This window comes from Spermophilus citellus, assembly GCF_964194105.1.
Source record: "Spermophilus citellus genome assembly, chromosome: 15".
Taxonomy (NCBI): domain Eukaryota; kingdom Metazoa; phylum Chordata; class Mammalia; order Rodentia; family Sciuridae; genus Spermophilus; species Spermophilus citellus.
The window spans coordinates 52,335,137-52,349,404 of NC_138195.1; positions in this window are offsets into that span (position 1 = coordinate 52,335,137).

A 14,268-nucleotide genomic window follows, 5' to 3' on the forward strand; every position below is an offset into this window, starting at 1 on the left:
AGAATCTGCAACTTGGGCTCTGCCTCACAGAACTCCACCTGAGACAACAGCTCTTCTTTCTTACAGTGTTAAAGGTTAGCCTGAGGCCCTTTTCTCTCTCACAGTCTCTCTCAGTGCATCTCAACCCCTCCTATAGCTTTAACCAAGAGGTTTTGATTACTTCCTATTATCTCTTTGGCCGCATCTTCTCTCTATCCCTAATGCTGATGTTATAACTCATGATCACCATCCGTTCTCATCTGCACAAATTCACAGCTTCTTAACTTTTCCCTTAGCCCCATTCTTATTATTGACACTGTGGTAGAAAATCTGTGTTTTGTCTCCCAGATATTTATGTGCTGAGAGCTTGGTCCCCAATATAACAGTATTGAAAGTGTTGGGACCTTAAAGAGGTGGAACCTAGTGGCAAGTGATTGGGTCATGACTGTCTTCCTGAAGAAATATAGGCTGGTTTCACAGGACTGGATTAGTTCCCAAGAGAGTGGGTCATCTCTGTATTTCCGTGTGACCTACCCTCCAGATATACCCCCACCATGGGATGCCATCTGCCATGTTATGATCCACTCCTCACTGAAGCCCAGCCAGCTGGGGCTGCCTGATCTTAGATTTTCAGCATGGAAAACTATAAGCTAAATAGAACTCTTTATTGAAGTCCCCAGTCTCCAGTATTCTTTTATAGCAACACAAAACGAAGACTAGAGACTTCTGTCACTGAATCATTTTGGTTCTCCTAACTATCTAGGCACTTGGGAGTATTGTGTTTCCCCATCAAATTGCATGTGGGCTCATGTGAATAGCTCTGGAAAATGAGTTGTGAGCCTAAATAAAGTGTGTCACTTCTAGGCCATTTTAAGGCCTTCCCCTGCCACAGTGACAAGAAGGCCATATGCTACAAATGAGGCAGTCTGGGTCCCTGAATGACTTGGGAGCTGAGCCTTCCACTGTTCTATTCTGAAAACGTGGCTTGATAAAAATAAACCTTTATTATAGTAAGTCAATGATGTTAAGAATCAATTTGTTACTACAGCAAAGCTTATCTCATTCTAATGTATTCATCCTCATATTCTAATCATAGTGCCATTGAGTAAACATTCACCAAATCAATAGGAGATACTACATTAATGTCTTCATTTGCTTAATTTTTTTTATTATGACAAAAAGATAAAGTGGATCCATTTTACAAAAAGAAAAGTGAAGAACAGAAAGTTTATGTATAATCATCCCTTGGTGTCCACAGGGTATTGGTTCAGATACCAAAATTTGTGGATGCTCTTGTCTACCACATAAGCAGGCATAGTATCTGCATCTAACCTGTGCTCATCCTTCTGTATACTTCAAGTCATCTCTAGATTGCTTAGAATACCTAATACAATGTAAATGCTACATACATCATTGTTGTACTATATTGTTTGGGGAATAACAATAGGGGAAAAGTCCCATACGTGTTCTGTACTGACCCATTTTTTTTAACAAATATTTTCAATGCATAGTTGATTGAATCCACAGATGTAGGCTCCATGGATATAGAGGGCCAATCATAATTGTCTGAAAGAGCAGGTCCCAAATGCCTTCATATCCAGACAGAAATAGTGAATGAAAAACCCAGGTGTCACATATAATTTGTGGACAAATTAAATACAAGAAATAAAAATATTCTTCATGTTCTTTAAGACATGATTTTTCCCAAAGGACATTACCTTCTTGGTTTAATGCTCATTTTGGTAAGAGACAGGATGCTCAGTGGTAGAGAGCTTGCCTAGCACATGTGAGGCCTAGCAATAGGTTCAATCTTCAGCACCACATAAAAATAAATAAATAAAATAAAGGTATTGTGTCAACTACAACTAAAAAATATTTATAAAAAAATAAAGAGAGAGAGACAGGATGTATTAATTTTCTAGTGTCATCAACAATTACCACAAAGTCAGTGGCTTGAAACAACACAAACTTACCCTCTTATATTTTAGAAGGTCAGAATTCCAAAATGGGTCTGACTGGGCTCAAAATTAAGGGGTCAGCAGTACTGTATTCCTTTCTGGATCTCTAGAAGATAAATATTCTCTTGCCTTTTCCAGCTTCTAGAAGCTGCCCATATTCCTTGGCCTATGACCCTTTTTTAAAAAATATTTTTTTTAGTTGTAGATGGACACAATGCCTTTATTTTATTTGTTTATTTTTATGTGGTGCCAGGGATTAAACCCAGTGCCTCATGCATGCTAGGCAAGCGCTCTACCACTGAGCCACAACCCCTCCCAGCCCATGATCCTTTTCATCTTCAAATCCAGCAATGGCTGGTTGAGTCTTCCTCCCTTTCCATTCCTGACCCTGCCACATTTAAGAACCTGTGGTCAGCTCAGCTGATAGTAACCTTAATTCTATCTGCAATCCTAATTACCTTTGGCCATGGGCCAGGGTCCAGGGATTAGGACATGGACATCTTTGTGAGGCTATTATTCTGCCTGCTACACATAGATACAAAAATTATTTCTCTGCTACAATAAAACAGCACAGAAAGCTGATGCAGAAGGTCAATGACACAGGGCATTGGAACCGGACAGGAAGCTAGGGGATGAAGAGATGGGGACAATTAGAGAGCACTGGCTGGGACCAAAGAGCGTGTGTGTGTGTGTGTGTGTGTGTGTGTGTGTGTGTGTGTTTGTGTGTGTGTATGTGTGTGTGTATACAGATAAATATATATGCTGCAAATGAGCAAACATAAATCTGCTCAGAAACCATGTTACCCAAATTAAACCCAGATGTGGTTTGTGTCTGCCTCAATGTCCGCCAGTTCCTGACCTCTGACTAAAGGCCACATGTTGGTTTAAGTGGCAAAACTGAGATGCAAGTCCAGCCCTGTGAGAATCCAGTGAACAGTACTTAACCACCATGTTCTGTACCTCTGGAGCAGTTGGAAGGGCTCATCCTGCCTGAAGCCCTTCAGAGATACACATGGTCCTCGGATCCCAAAGACATGACCCATCTCCCACCATCCCTGTCGCTGAACCATCCCATCTCTTCAGCCACCCCCACACTTCTGTGTATTTGCCAATGACCATCTCTCCTCTTAGGATGCCACGGTAGACTCCTGAGAGTTCCTGAGCACCCCTGTCCTCCTTTCTTGGAAACTGCCACCGGCCTCTGCCGAAAGGCAGCCATACCTGTCCCTCATGAGCTCAAACCTCCCTTGACCTCACCTGTTAGACCAGGATGGACCTGTAACCTGAGGATCCGCTGGCCAGTGAGCAATCCTGTGGCTTCCTCTGTCAAGAATTTGCCCTGAGGCACCAAGACTGCAGAATGGCCACCTGCAGCCAGGTTGGGTTTGAAGCCTGGATTCCTCTCTAGAATCTTCCCTTGCTCTTGAGGAATCTGTTACTAGGCTCCATCTTTCTCTTTGACTTATTCCCTCCTCATCAGACTGCAGGATTTCCTCTTTTAAAGATGAATTTTTGATATCGAGAGTTCAGCTTTCTGAGGCCAGGGCTGTAGCTCCGTGGTAGAGCGCTTGTCTTACCCTGCAAGGCCCTGGGTTCAATCCTCAGCACACATAAAAATAAATAAATAAAGATATTGTATCCATCTACAACTAAAAGATATTAAAAAAAAAAAAGTTAAGCTTTCTGACCCCTGTCATTAGAACAAAAGGAGATGACGAGCTTTTAACTGAAAGCATATCTGATAAAAAGGAAAGAGATGTCACACTAAAGGAGGATCCTGGTTTCAGTGGACTTGGAAGCCCTTTCTTTCTGTGATTACTGCTCATTGTCCAGGACCAGGTGTCTTCCCTGCAAGTCAAGAACAAGTGCTGCCCTCAACTGCAGCTGGCAAGGAGACGTGGACCCCAGGTCCTGCCCTGGCAGCTCTCCAAGCTTTCTGTTGGGTTGGTTTTGTAGCCTGACTCTCAAGGTGACTCCCGGCTTCTGATTGGACATTTAATGTCCTTCCTGCCAGCACCCCTCCCTTCCTCTGGGAACGCAGCCAGCTTCCTCTTGGGAATCTGCTCCTCTGTCTGCCCCTCCCAACTCCGTAAGCCGGGCCTTGCTGCTTTAATAGATGAATGTTGAAATTCCCTGTGTTCAGCTACCAGATGGGGAAAAACCAAGGCATATCCTGTAGGGAGTGAGTTTAAGGGCCAGGCCCACATTTCATTGGTTAGAGCGCTATCACTTGGCTGCAGTTGGCTGCCAATATGGTAGGAGAGTAGCTCAGAAAGATGGCAAGGATCCAGAAAAATGTAGGCACCTAGGGAAGGATTCTGATGAGTCCAGCTGAGCTTTGTGCCAGCTCCCTGGACCAGTCATTGTGAACTGGAAGGCAGATGTGATGATTATTTAGTCTGTAGATCAGTTACGTTTGCTACTATAACAGATAGCTACTTTTTTTGTTTTTCCTTCGTACCCAAGATTGAATCCTGGGGTGCTTAACCCCAGCCCTTTTTTATTTTGAGACAGGATATCACTAAGTGACTTAGGGCTTCACTGAGTTGCTGAGGCTGGCTTTGAACTTGCCATTCTCCTGCCTCAGCCTCCTGAACCATGGGTTTACAGGTGTGTGCCACCACATTCAGTGAAATACCAACTGCTTACTCATGGCCTTAAATAACCATTTGTTTGCTTAATTTTCAGCATGGTCTAGTCTGCTACTTGAGCAAGACACTAGTAATCTCACCTGGGCTCCCTTGTGTCGGCAGTCAGTGAGCAGGTGGGTTTAGGATGGCTGCACTCACATGTTTGGTAGTTGGCTTATAGCCAACTGGGGTGATAGGGAAACCAGTCATGTCTCTCATCCCCTACAAGGCCAGCCTGGGCTTGTTCAGAAGGTGGTGGCAGGTTCTGAGAGATGAGAAAGAAGTGCAAAGGCTTCTTAAAGCTCAGAACTGGCACGATGTCATGGCTGCTACTCCATCCCATTGGTTGAAACAAGTCTCAACACCAGCCCAGATTCAAGGACTGGGGAAATGGACTCCTCCACTCAATAGGGGTTGGGGGAGATGGAGAGACGATGCTGCAATGTCTTGCTGCACAGAGGCCTGTGAGAATGGAAGGGGATATTTCCAGTTGGACAATTGCAATCTGCAGCCTGCTTCTGCTGCATCCTCCCAAGGAAGTCAATACAATCCTGCCTTCCAGAACTTACTGGTCCAGGAGGTGGGCCCATAAACCGGTTAGGCCAATCAGAATCCTTCATTGAGACTTTCCATTCTGGTGCTAGGGTGGAGAAGTCCTTTTACCTCTAGCCAGGAAGCTGTGTGAATATGAGCTTGGGAGTAGCCAGCTGTCATGTCTCAGGCCACGTGGAGAAGGAGCCTGCAGTAGGTGACCATGGAGCTGCCAAGCAAAGAGGGGCAAAGCAGAGCAACAGAAAGAGCTGGGCAGCCCAGAAGCCCTGCTTCTCAGTCAATCCCATGTCTTCTTCTTCTTCTTTTTTTTTTTAATATTTTTTAGTTATAGATGGACACAATGCTTTATTTTGTTTATTTATTTTATATGGTGCTGAGGATCAACCCCAGGGCTTCACACATACTAGGCAAGTGCTCTACCACTGAGTTACAATCCCAGAAATCCCATGTCTTCTTCAGGGATATGAGCTAGTGGAATTCCCTTCGTCTAAGCAAGTTTGACTTAGGTTTCTGCCAGACACAACTTTAGCCATGAAGGAACAATGGGCAAATGCAGGTCTTTGCTATTTGTTCAACCTAAGCCTAAGGTGCAATTGCTGCACTGGTGAAAAGAGATGGATTAATGGAAGAGTCACAAGAGATATCGACCTGGACGGAGCTGGTGCCAGCTCTCCCTCCTCCCAGCTTGGGATGTCTCCCACCCCAAGCAGAGGGGTGAGATTTCTGAGGACTTGGAGACTCCAGAGCCCAAATGAGTAGGGTCTTAAATTCTGGGACCATAGTTTGGATTCTGGGAATCCAGCATCCCAGGCTTTGTTGGGTTCCTGCACCCTGGAATGCTTTCTCAGAAGATCCCGTGGTAGCTAGGCACAGTGAAACTACTACTATTCACATTAGGGCGCTCTGGGTGCCAGCAACAGCATCCTGCTCTGATTCCCTCAGGAAAGAACAAATGGCATTCTCTGCTAGGTGAATCGAGAGGTTGTGAAGGGAAAATGGAAAAAAAGCTTGGAACAGGCAGGAGCATGTCCCAGACAAGCTTGAGAACAAGAACTGATGGCTTCATCCAGACTAGTACGAGAAAGAATGAAGGAATTCCAACTTTCTCTCCCTGTCCTGGTATAACTTCCTGCTTGGAGGCACCTGATAGGTTAAAGATGAATTCACAGGCAAAACTGTTCCCCACCTCTACAGACCTCTGTTCCTGATGATGAGAGAGGGTCTGATGGAAGGTGCCCCAGGAACTCCTTTGGTTTACACCAGGGGTGAACAAAACCACAGGTCCAGGATCCAACTCTAGCCGGGCTTCTGTTTCATGGCTCATACACTAAGAGTGATTTTTCTGTTTTTAAGTGATTACATCTTAAGTGATTATATAAATACTGATATCATACTGTAAATTTTGCCTCTTAGCCTACAAAACCTTATATATTGACTATCTGATTCTTGAAGAAAAAGTTTGCAGACTCCTGGCTCACACAGTAGGGCTCAGACACTGGATATATTGACCTACAGAGACAGATAATGTAAGGAAGGAAGACTTCGTCCAGAAAAGTATTGTTAGAAAAGGGAAGAATTCTGAGAAACCAAATAGGACAGAGGGTGTATGTGTGATCTTTAGTGGCTTCAAATTGAAATTCTCCACCAGCTCTGTCATCCAGGAGAAACCCAGGAATTAAGTGAAAAGCTTTGGACAGGATGCCCTTCATTGACATTGTCAGTAATGGAAGAGATGCTTTGCAGTACAATCCAGTGCTGGGAGGAGTGGGGGCTCTCTGTGCCCAGTAAGTCAAGGTTACAGTCAGGAAAAGCGTCAAGTTCATATAAACCACAGAGAGACTGGACTGTTTCTTATTGACCCTCGAGTCACCTTCAGACACTGTTGGGAGTCCAGTCCTCTGAAGCTGCCCATGGAAAGACCACATAGAAAGTGAAAGATGCTTGCGGAGCTCTGGATGCTCCAGCCTTGGCTGCCAGTCTTTTCAGAAATGGGAAGGAAGGGAGGGAAGGAGGGAAGGAAGGAAGGAAAGAAGGAAGAAAGGAGATTAAAAATCAGGTCCAAGAAGTCACTAAATGCTTCCTACTAATATGGTGGAAATACATATTTTTTTTTTTAAGAGAGAGTGAGAGAGGGGAGAGAGAGAGAGAGAGAATTTTTAATATTTATTTTTCAGTTCTCGGCGGACACAACATCTTTGTTGGTATGTGGTGCTGAGGATCGAACCCAGGCCGCACGCATGCCAGGCGAGTGTGCTACCGCTTGAGCCACATCCCCAGCCCAAATACATATTTTTTAATATTTATTTTTTAGTTGCAGTTTAACACAATATCTTTATTTTATTTATTTATTTTATGTAGTGCTGAGGATCGAACTCAGGGCCTCGCACAAGCTCTACCACTGAGCCCCAGCCCCAGCCTGGAAATACATATTTTTAATAGGTTTTCTAATCACAATCCAGCTTTTTAAACAAGATTTCCATTTGGTATAATTGTAGTTTGGGAGTAAGGTTTAAATCCACCAGTTCTTTCTGACTTTAGGATAAAGAGCTCTGTAATTGCATTTTATATCTGATACTATAAGCAAAGAACGTGCTAAAGGATACCCGACTATTGTTCATACTAATAAAATTAATCATTCCTTTTAAAAAGTCTATCTGTAATGGGATCCTAATTAGAATAAGCTATACTCCATGTATGTATAATATGTCAAAATACACCCTTCTGTTATGTATATCTAAAAAGAACAAATTAAAAAAAAAGAAAAAAATGCTTCTTCCTTTTCGAGAACATGTAGTATTTGTTTCTTTGGTAAAGATTTGTAGTTTTCATATAAGTATTGCAGACTTTCAGTTTAGGGTTAGCTCTAAGTATTTACATTTTTATCCCTTTTGAGGAGACAATGTCTGTTATATTTTCTATTTAATTATTGCTTGTATATGAAACAGTTCTGAATTTTTTCAGTTATCATGTGTCTGATGGCTTATTGAATCCTTTACTAGTTTAATAGCTGTCTTAATATGTTTAGTGCTGCTCTAACAGAATATCACAGACAGAGACATTTATAGGAAGAAATTTATTGGCTAATAGTTCTAGAGAGTGGGAAGTTTAATGAGAGAGAGAGAGAGAGAGAGAGAGAGAGAGAGAGAGAGAGAGAGAGAGAGAGAGAGACCCTTCCTGAATAAGGCATTAAACCCACTCATGAAAATGGAGCCCTTGTGGCCCAATCACTTCTTAAATGTTCTACCTTCAAATACTATTACATTGATAATTAATTTCAACTTCAGTTTTGGAGGGACAAACATTCTGAACATAGAAATAGCTTTTTAGTGGCTTGTTTCAGACTTAAAATAAATAAGCAATTATATTATATGGAAAAACAAAGTCTTTTCAGCTTGACATCAGACCTGAGTGAGGACCCCAACCCCGTCACCACGATGAGGCCGCACGCCCCTGGAGTCAGAGCCACCTAGGTGAATGCAGCCAGCCTCCAGATCCGTGGGCAGGACCAGCCACAGTTATTACTGGAAGCAGCTGCTCCAGGGTTGTTCACCGCTCAATAATGGCGAGCAGACCCTCACCTTGGAGGAAGCCATTGTTGTGGTGCCGGATGTGCAGATCTGTAGAAATCTGAGAAGAGCACAGCTCAGGGAATGGGAGATGGGGTCAATCCTTCCTTCCTCTCCTTGCCAGTCCCAGCAGGATGATAGTTCAAGGACCCAGAGGGCTTAGGCTTCAAGAAAGATGGGGTAACCTAAGAGAAAGAGGGGAGGAAAGAGGAGATGGTAGGAAGAGATGGAGAAAATAATCTGAGGTACCTGTTGAAGCTTTGCAGAGGCCTGGGGAGAATCCCCACCACCCCCTTTTGTCTGTGAGGAAAACATTCAGGTGCTTTCCATGGGCCAATGCCTGCTTCCTCTTCCCAGCCACATGTCTCTGAGACTTTCAAGTGTCGCCCACCCACTTCAGCACTTTCACAGGGGCTACATTTCCAGGAACACAGAAGGGGGCCCAAGCTGAAGAAAAGTGCTTCCTGTGACCAATCCAGGCCTGTCTGGCCAGCCACGAAGCATGCCAATCACTGAAATGACAAGGTCTGCAAAAGAAAGGGTTATTCAAAAGCAACCTGGAGGCAGGAGAGTGAGTCTCGAATCCACCTCCTTGGGAAGAATGGAGTTTGGAGATGTCCACAGACTGAGCCTGGGAGAAGGTGATCCAAGGACCCACGTGGCAGAGGTATTATCTGTAGTCAATCAAAAGCAAGTGACTAAGAGCAGGTGAATCAGGTCAGGTGATGGCCAGGGGCGAGTCAGGAACCAAGAGCAGATGTAGCCAGGTTCTTACTAGTTTCCTTCGGAGGCCACCAGCCATCTGGGACCTGACCCCAGACAGCCAAAGAGAAAGAATCCAGAAAGGACCAGGGATGTGGGTTCCAGGAAGGCCCCAGATACTGTAGGCCCCACCTCTGCTTCCATCGGAACAGACTAGAAGGAACAAGTAAAAAAGGAGCTGGTGTATGTCAAGGCTTGAAGGACAGTGCCACCAGGAGGGCTGCCTGGAACCACATGAGGATTAAACACTCCACGAAGGAGGCCTTCCCGCAGGCCTCTGTCCTTGGCTTTCCTTGTGAACTGCATGACCACTGGGGGAGGAGACCAGGGGACATCTTCATGCTTTGGTGTTAGTGACTCATCTGAGCTGGGTTGAGGGCAGGGAATGAAGCTCAAAGGACTCACTGCTGCCCCTGTCCCCTGCTGCCCCGAAACCACTCCCTGGTTTGGGCTCACCCATCCTCAGCCTTCAGAGATGGCCAGGCCACAAGGAGCTGCCCAGGGCAGGGAGTGAGAGAAGCCAGATTGTTCTCACAGTCCTGCAGCTGTGCAATCCAGCCATTCTCTTCTCAGGGTCTTATTATCTCATCTGGGCAGTGAGTATCCTGCCTTCACATGGTGTCTCCCCAACTCCCTGCTTGCTGATCAGATGAGATTAGAACTGTGCAAGGGGATATAAACTGTGAAGGACACTATCAGCCTTGCCTTAGTGCCCAGGAGAGCAAGCTGGAGTTCTTGGAGTTTCTAGCCTGTTGGCAGGGGAGACCCACTGCTAAATCATGCAAGTCCACAGGAGTTGGAGTTGAGGCCAGCCTGTGCAATTTGAGCCCCTGTCTCAAAATAAAAAATTAAAAGGGCTGGGAATGTAACTCAGTGATAGAGCACCCCCGGGGTCATTCCTCAGTACTGCATTTAAAAATAAAAAAAGTAGGAGGTAAGGGGACAATCACCATGGGGAAGTGGAGGAGGTTTGAGGGTGGGGCCTGGAACACAAGACTGTGCATTTGCTAAGTGCTCAGTCCCTGCCTGTCCAGCAGACGACACATCAGCTCCACGAAGGATTTAGTCTGCTTTGTTTTCTGCTGTCTCCCTGGTGTACAGAACAGAGCCTGGCACATGGCAGGTGCTTAATGTTGCATCAAGGAATGGAGGAAGGAACAGAAGAGGAGAAGGGAAGGCTGTCAGATGAGCTGGACCAGAAAGGATGAGTCAGGGGGGCGGGTAGCATTCCAGGGAGAGGGAACAGAGTGTGCGGACACTCAGGGGCATGATGGTGTCTCTCACATCTGGAGGCAGCTCTAGAAGAGGGAGATGATGACTCTAGGTTTGGGCATCTGGATCTTTACCCTGAGGACACTAGTGGTGGAATGGGGCACAGGGGGTAGCTACTAACTAGATGTGGTGAGTTTTGGTCTTTGGACAACTTTATTGATACACATTGCACACCCATTTAAAGCATCTTTTAATTCAGTGGCTTTTAATATATTCACAATGAATTTTAGAGCACTTTGTTACCCTAAAGAGAAACTTCTTGCCCATAAGCCATCACCCTCTAGGCCTGCCCTTCCCTCAGCCTAAGCAAGGCTAATCTACTCTCGGGCTCTCTAGACTTGCCTGTTCTGCAGATTTTGTATAAAAGGGGTCATACAATATGTGGTCTCCCGTGACTGGCTCCTTTCCCTTGGCATATCTTCAAAGTTCACCCATGTTGTAGCACGTGTCAATACTTCATGTCTTTCCTTCCTCCCTCCCTCCCCCTTCCTTCCTTCCTTCCTTCCTTCCTTCCTTCCTTCCTTCCTTCCTTCCTTCCTTTCTCTCTCTCTCTCTCTCTCTCTCTCTCTCTCTCTCTCTCTCTCTCTTCTTTTTTTGGTACCAGGGATTGAACCCAAGGGTACTTAACCACTGAGCCACATCCCCGTCCTTTTATATTTTATTTAGGATTGGGGTCTCACTAAGTCACTTAGGGTCTTGCTAAGTTGCTGAGGCTGGTTTTGAACTCACATTCCTCCTGCCCCAGCCTTCCGAGTCACTGGGATTACAGGCATTGGCCACTGCGCCCAGCTAATGCTGCATTTCTTTTTATTGCCAAATTATAATCCATCGCATGGATTTGCCACATTTTTGTTTCCCCATTCACCAGTTGATGGACATATAAGTCATTTAGATGTGGCCTTTAAAAACATCCTCCAATGGCTCAAGTTAACAAGACTGACAATGCCAGGGGCTGTCGTATATGTGGAGCAACCGGAACTTCCACCTATTCCTGGTGGCAGTTCATGATGGGACCACTATTTTGGAAAAGTTTGGTAGTTCCTTATAAAAAATAACATATATTGACTATACATCCCAGCAATTCAACATATAGCTCCTTACCCATGAGAAATAAAGATATGTCCAGATAAAAGCTTGTCTACGAAAGGTCAGAGGAGCATTATCCAGAGCAGTCATAGACAGGGGCAGCCGAGTTATTGACCAATAAAAGAATGGATAAACAAATTGAGTTACAATCATAAAATGGAAACTTACCCAACAATAAAAGTCACAAAAGTTGAATGAGGGGTGAAAAATGTTGTGGGTGAAAGAAGCCACACATTAGAGAGTATTGCTATGTAACTAATATGAAATTCCATTCTTTGTGAAACTCCTGACTCGGCAAAACTCCTTTGTGGGGTAGACGTCAGCACCCTTGTCGTCTGGGAAGCAGGCTGGTTGCCTGCAAGAGATCCAGGAACCTTCCCAGGTGATGGAAATGACTGACTCTTTGACTGCGGTGCTGGTTGCCCAGGGCCATGTATAGGTAAATACTCCTCAAACTCTACCCTTAAGGTCTGTGCATCTTACTGTGTGTCAATCATTTCTGGACCAAGGAGGGGGAAGTGCTCCTCCTGGGAGCTCCGATGGTTTGGACTGAGGGGCTGGGGCTGGAGGGCAGCAAGGGCTCCCGCAGGGTCTAAGGGGAGAGGCTGTAGCCTGGTCCTAGGGCAGGGGCTGCAGAATAGGGAGGACGGATGGCAGGAGGCTGAGGACATACGGAGGGCACCATGACTGCCTGATTGGCAAGAGGAGGAAAAGGTGAGGGCAACTTGAGGGTTCCTCTCCTGGCACCTGTGATAACCCCTCTGCCCAGTTCCATTCCATCTGTGAGCTTCCTGCCTGAACCAGCTCAGGGCCTGGCTGTCCCATGGCTGACAGGGAGGCCTCACAAGCTGTCACCTGTGCCTATATCTTATGACACTCCCTGACTCATGAGAGGAGGGGCTCAGGTGATTTTAGCTCAGTGAGGTCAGCAGACTGAACCCTCAGGCTTTCTCGCTGTGATTGCTGCTGGGAGAGCGCAGGAGCTTGGTGAGCCCTCTGAGCTCCAGGGGGTGGAGAACCACCTTCAGTGGAGCTCAGCCTCCCTGAGTCACAGAGGAGAGGCTGCTGGGGGCAGGAGACAGCTATGGCCTTCCCTTCCCCACCTGCTCCTACATACCTCTGATTTCATCTGGCAGCTGGCACAGAAGCCAACACAGATCCTCCTTCCCGGGAACACCATTCGAGAGAGTGGCAGGAAGCACATGAGGGGTCACAACCTTTCAAAGGGTAGGACAGGATGGCACAGAAACCCCTGGCAGGCTTCCTGCATATCTCCGCAGGTGAGGTGTGCGTGGCCGGAGGCACACTGGTGGGAAGATCCCAGATGTGTGTCACCAGGTCCTGATCTTCCCCATCCCACAGACTTCCCTGTAGGAGCCTCCTCCTCCTCCTCCTCATCTGATGCAGCCCCTGGCCTTGGACAAAATTCAGCCTCTTCCCACAAGTTTCCTCTGAAACATCTGGTGTTGAATCCTGATAATCCTGTGGCTTTGAAGGGCGGAACTAACACTGCCTTGGGCTCCTCCCTCTTCCCTGCTGCACCCTGAGTTCTTCTAGAATAAAGGAAATGTGTCTGGTTTAGAAAAAGTTTTATTGAGGTCTAACATATAAATATGGTGAGTGCACACATCATCCATGTCAAGTTAGAACTGTTTACACACATCCACACCAGATCAAGATGGCGGCATTCACAGGACTCTAAAAGGCTCCTGTGTTCCCTTCCAGAGAGCCCCATCCCCACAAAGAACTCTGACTTCTGTCACCATAGATGAGCTTTTGCTAATTCTTGTACTGCCTGCAGATAGAATCATACAGTATATGATTTATCTTCCTCTGGCATGATGTCATGTTATTACGTATATCCATAATTTATTCCTTTTTATTGCTGAGTAATATTCATTGTTAGAAAGTACATTTACATGTGTCCGTTTACTGATAATGGGTATTTTGGTTGCTTCAAGTTTGGGGTTCTGATAGACTATTAGTGGGGACATACATGCTTATTTCTCTTGGATACATGCCTAGGAGAAGAATTTCTGCGTCATAGATAGGTATATTTTTAGGTTTACTAGATAAGTGCCACACAGTCTTCCACAATGATTGTACCAATTTATATTCCCACAAGCAACATAGGAAAGTTCCAGTTACACCACATCCCCAGCAATCCTTTTTAATTTGAGCCAGTCTGGTAGGTATCTCACTGGGGCTTTACTGTGCTTTTCCCTGATGATTAGTGATGCTGTGTACCTTCTCACATGCTTATGAGTCATTTGGATACATTTGTGTGTGTCTGTGTGTGTGTGAAACTCCTGCACAAGTCATTTGACTACTGTCTATCAGGCTGTTTACCTTTTCTTATTGATTTGTGGGAATTCTTTACATGTACAAGATATATTTGCTCATGTGTATATATTTTTAATATTTCCTCCCACTTCATGGCTTCATTTCTTTCTCTCTTTTTGG